A 6,000-nucleotide genomic window follows, 5' to 3' on the forward strand; every position below is an offset into this window, starting at 1 on the left:
TTTTTTCATATATGTTTATTAGAAGAACTTAATTAACTAATTATGTAACAATTTTAATTTACTTCTGTGGTTATTTATTTTTCTAATACATTTAATATTTTATTATATATTAATGTTATTTTTATCATTAGTTCACAACTAAATATTGTCGGATATATATGTTCAAAATAAATTTCACATACTCATTAAAAACAAAGACTATAATTTTATATAACTAGAAAAATATATATCTTAAATGATAATTTATTTATAATAATTTTTTTAGTAATAAAGAGTTTTTTTCAAAAAATTTATTTATTTTATAACCGTGGTTTCCACGGGTTATAACCCAGTGTGTGTAGTGTGTGTGTGTGTGTGTCTATATATATATATATATATATATATATATATATATATATATATATATATATATATATATATATATATATATATATAGGGCTAGGTTATAATGTAGATGGACAACTATTGTGTGGACGTGTGGATAATGTTATTTTATGAAAATTACTAAGAGAATATGTTGTTTAGTAATGTAAATACGTTCAATATCACAGAACTATTGTTATTTTAATGGATTCTCACCAATTCTAATTCATTTTTGTTCTCATTCATCGTTTTTTATTTATTTTAATTGGTCCAGATTACGACTCAATAAACATCCTGATAACATTTTGATAGAATGAGAATAATTAAAAACAATGTATAGTAACCGTATAGAAGATTTAATTAGTGAAAATGCTTAATAATTAAAATAATTATATAAGATTGAACGTATTCATATTATCAAACAACATATTTTCTTTATAATTCTCACATAATAGCATTATCGATACGTCCACACAATAGATGTCAATCCACATTTGAACCTATATATATATATATATATATATATATATATATATATATATATATATATCTTTACTATATTATTAAGGGTATTGCCTATTTCTTGAAAATTAAGAGGTACAACATATATTACATTATGTACAATATATTAAGCATACGTATTATACTACTCCCTAATACAAGGACTCCCTAAACACACTGCCATCTAACCTATTCACATCGACACCACCAAAAATGCCCCCTTTCCTAACTTCATACGGAGGCGGTGATGAACAGATCAATCAAACCTCTGATTTTTTATATCTTTAATGGAGACTAATGCCACTCATCATCTTCGATTTTCACCCGAACATAGAGAGGAGTAGGAAGCTGCTGCTGCTGCTAACGACGAAGACACTGATGCCTTCTATTTTCACCCTAACAGACGCTCTTAGGTTGCTCCGATCATCAGGCTTGAAGCAATCGAGGTCATTAACGGTGATGAAAACGAGGATGTAGTACTTGATCTGTGAGTATTCAACCTTTATCCAAGTTTACATGTTCTTATGACAGGTTGTTACCCATCTTCCCAAACATACTCTCACACCCAAACACAACGGCGGTATATCTCTCTCTCACCCTGTCTCTCAAATCATATTGTGTTTCTAGATGTCGACAAAGATTGGTCTCCCCCAAACTCCATTTCATACAAATAGATTTTCAGGGCTCTAATTTCGGGTTTTGGTTCTATGAAGCATAGATTTTCAGGGCTCTAATTCGATGTATCTGAAAAACCCATCTGGATCCATCTATCTCTCTAATCACCTTCTTATCATATATTCTCCTTTCTCTTCGCTAAATAATTCAGATTTGGTGATGTGGATAATGTAACGCTCGCGTTTCCAGGCTAGGCATTTTCATTGATGTAATAGTCTAGGTTAACCCTTGTAACTCTTTTTGAAGTATTAATGATGAAATATTTGAGTATTATGTGAATTATTTGAATTATGTGAATTATGTGTTTATTTACTTAATTATTATAATTTGATTAATTAGAATAAAATAAGCGTCAAATTTGAAGTGTGGGATAATCCCAATATATTTGCATAAAGACGTAGTGGTCAAAACAAGGATTCCAAAGATATAAAGGATGCCGAAATCCGAGTTATAACGAAGAAGTTATGACATGTCGAAGTTTTGCGACAGAACCGACAAACGCTGAATGACGTAAAAAGTGAAATTTACGTTAGAGCGATATTTAGCCTTAGTGATCTAAACGAAAGTCGTAGAGTTCGTTAAACCGAGAGTGTGCATAAAAAGAACGCCAAAATCTGACTTCGTATGAGGAAGTTATGATTTTTCGAAGTTTCGAATTAGCGGTATGCAGCCCGAATACTCGATTTGAGACCGAGCGGTTTTTAGCCGAAACAATCTAAATGAGAATCGAAGATCTCATTAATTGTAGTAAAACGATAAAAATTTAGAAGAGAATGGACGTCAAACGAAGAAGTTATGAATTTATAACGAAGTTTTCCTGTCCGGGCCTACTAAAAATAAATAATAAAAATAAAATCAAAATTAGTCGACGAAGTCTAAACGAAAGTTGTAGAGCGTAGTCTCACCTACGCGTGGATATAAAGAACGTCAAAAACGGAGTTCGTATGAAGAAGATATGAATATCCGAAGTTTATTAAATAATTAATATTTAAATTTAATCTTCAATTCGGATGTATATCCGAAGGAGTCGCTGATCTGATCCGAAGTACGCCCAGCATACCGCGAAGCATGATGCACCTCGCACTCGAGTTCTTCGGATTACGCATGCAGTGACGAATTCGGAGGCTTACGCCCCGCGTAAGGTTGTACGCCCAGCGTACGCCGAGGCCTCAGCCTCCTATAAATAGGATGCGAGGGTTCCTGGTATTTTTGGTCATTTCTTCTCCTCTTTGTGCCGAAACTCTGCGCGTAAACCCCCGAAGCCATCCCGACACCCCGGATCTCATATCCAAATTAAGAAGGAAGTTTCACGCTCCCGGGATCCCGAGAAGTGCGATTCCCGAGCCAAAGCTCTGCCCGCGAGAAGTTCGATTTTTGTAGAAATCTTCCAGATCTGCTGAGGATTACTACTTCTGCAAGCCGTAGTGCTGTTCGATCATCTTCTGATCAAGTGAGTGTGTAGTTACTTTCTTCTAACGCATAATTATTAAGTATTTAATATAAAATACGTGTTATGTGTATATTTTGTTGTTATATGCGTGAATGTATATTCACTTTCTTCTATCTCATAGATATGATTTATTCTCTATGAAATACGTGTTATGTGTGTAGGCCTCATCTGTTATGTGGAATATGTATTGATTAAAGCATGCTATATAGGTTTTTAAACTATGTATAAAAATGTATATTTTTATCTACTAATATGTTGGGTAGAACATGGGTAGATAGTTGGTGTGTAATAAATAGATGAGAGGCCTCGTTGTTGTTTTGATTCAGTCATCTAGCGGAGTTTAGATGACGACCACTGACTTTTCTAGACAGTCTGGTGGAACGCTAGCAAGTTCGCCGCCTGTAGGTGTTAATGAACTTGGGTGTTCATTCGCTGTACTCCATCCTCCTCATGGTTGCCTTATTTGACATATATTGTCGGAAAACCCCCGAATGCATGTGTTGTCGCCCCGATGAAATATTCTAAGACTAGGTCCCTTGTGTTAGTTGTTTTAGGGACGTAAAGTGAGAATAACGGGAATGGGTAATTGGGTTATTGTTGATTGGTGGAATTAAATATAATTATTTATTGTGGGTTGAAAACCCTATATGCTCACCAAGCTCCCAAGCCTGACCCACTCAGTTTTATTTGTATTATAGGAAGTGGCGCAAGGGCATCAGATGGATGAACCATTAAGTTGTTTTGTTTGCAAGTCTGTATATGTATATATTTGTTGAATGACTTGTAACGTTATCGTTTATGCTTTATGGTCTGTATCGGAACATGACATCCCAAGTTTTGATTATATAATGAAAATACATTTCTTTTATGAAATGCTTTGGTAAACATTGTTTTATCACGTTTTTTTTGGGGAACAAATTCCGCAACTCTTTCAAATCAAAAGGATTTACTCTGAAATTATTTTAAAAGCATAAATGAAAATCGGTCTTTTCTGGCCGGGATTTTGGGGATGTCACAGTTGGTATCAGAGCATTAGTTTAAGCGAACTAGGAATTTGTAGGATTTCTAGACTTAAACTTAGAATGCTAAGTGGAATTTGAAGATGTGTGTCTGTTATATTTTAGACACGAGCACTAGTTTATTTTAGGAAAGTTGCCTAAAATGCTTTATGTGCTAAATGTTATATGTTGCCATATATGAAATTATTTGTTCGGATCTATGGTCTGTTGCCGACCAGATCTAGAAACTTTATGTGTGTAGGATTCTAAGCGTACGTCTACTATATTAGAACTAACATGTAAACGTTTCGGAGTGATAAGGATTATTTGAATATCTATCGTGAATGAGGATCTAATTTCACCTTATTCGGTGTGTAGATCAAAAATGGTGAGAACAAGAAGTGGAGTTGGAAATGTTGATGAAAACAGGAATCAACCACCAGTGATTGAACAAATACCTGTTGTAGCTGCAGCACCGGAGCCAATAACCATGGTTGGTGTGCAAATGATGATTCAAACAATGTTGGATCATCAGATGGACGAAACTAGGCGGTTGCTTCAACAGAATTGTGAAGAACTGTCAATTCATGTGGAAGAGCCCGAATTAAATGAAGGGCACTTGGAAGGTGGAAACTTCAGTGGGTCTGTTGGTCAAGCCAACCCACCAATAGTTAGGCAAAACAACCTTGATGGAAGGAATGATGGAATGGGATGAAAGTACAAGGACTTTCTGACTTGCAAACCATCGACCTTCACTGGAAAGGAGGACCCGATCGGAGTGATGGATTGGATCTCTGAAATGGAGTTAGCCTTTATGACTTGTGGCTGCAGAGGCAAGTTGCAGACCACGTTCGCAGTACGTCAGTTCCGAGGTGGATCCGTTCGTTGGTGGAACACTCTAGGGAAGACTTTAAGCCCTAATGAGCCACTGCAATTGACATGGGCAGAATTCTTGGTGCAGTTCAAGCGCAAGTTCTGCTCGACTCAAAATCTGTTGGAATTGGAGAACAAGTTTCTGACATTAACGAAAGGCAGCATGTCAGTTGATGAATACACTAATAACTTTACCGATAAGATGGAGTTTGTTTTGCGCATCGTTCCAGATGAGTTGACAAAGGTTGACCGGTATGCAAAGGGACTCTCATAGGAGTACGCAGTGCCAGTTCGTCAGGCACCTACTCTAGAGGCAACTATTTGGGATGCCAAGTCTGTTGAGAACATGATTAAGGGGAGACCCACCGACAAGTTTGAGGTTGGTGAGAAGAGAAAGTTTGAGGGAACATCTGGTTCCGGTAAGAGAAGCAAATTTTTGAAATATGATTCGAAAAAGTTTGGAGGAAAAGGAGGCGAAGCGAAATGGTGTGATAAGTGTAAGAAAAAACACTTTGGGAAGTGTAGTGAGGATGTAACCTGCTACAAGTGTGGAAAAATTGGGCATTTTGCCAATGAGTGTCCGTCCAACAAGAGGATGTGTTTTGGTTGCAATGAAGAGGGGCACATTTTGAAAGACTGTCCGAAGAAGAAGGAGGCAGCTAAGTCCAACATTCCACCAAAGCCGAAGGTGAGAGCCTTCCAGATGACACTTGAGGCTGCTAAAGATGAAGCTGATGTCGCTTCAGGTACCTTTCTCGTAAACGAATTACCTGCTCAAATTTTGTTTGATTCTGGATCCAACTACTCCTTTATTTCGCATGAGTTTGGTAGAAAACTAGCTTTGCCTATTGATAGACTAGATAATGCTTTATTAGTCAAAGTTGTTAGTGGCAAGTTTGTACCTGTTATCCATCGTATGAAAAACATCTTAATCGACCTTAATGGGAATAAGTTTCACGAGGAATTATTGCCTATCGAACTTAATGGTTTCGACGTCGTTCTGGGAATGGATTGGCTTAGTGCCAATGATGCCGAAATTGTATGCAAGAAGAAGATAGTTAAAGTAAACCCACCTGGGAAAGATTTGTTTATGGTGTATGGGGACAAACGCCGAGTAAATTCTGGAATCATTTCCCTAAT

The sequence above is a fragment of the Lactuca saligna genome, chromosome 9 (genome assembly GCF_052625555.1).
Source record: "Lactuca saligna cultivar CGN05327 chromosome 9, ASM5262555v1, whole genome shotgun sequence".
NCBI lineage: Eukaryota > Viridiplantae > Streptophyta > Magnoliopsida > Asterales > Asteraceae > Lactuca > Lactuca saligna.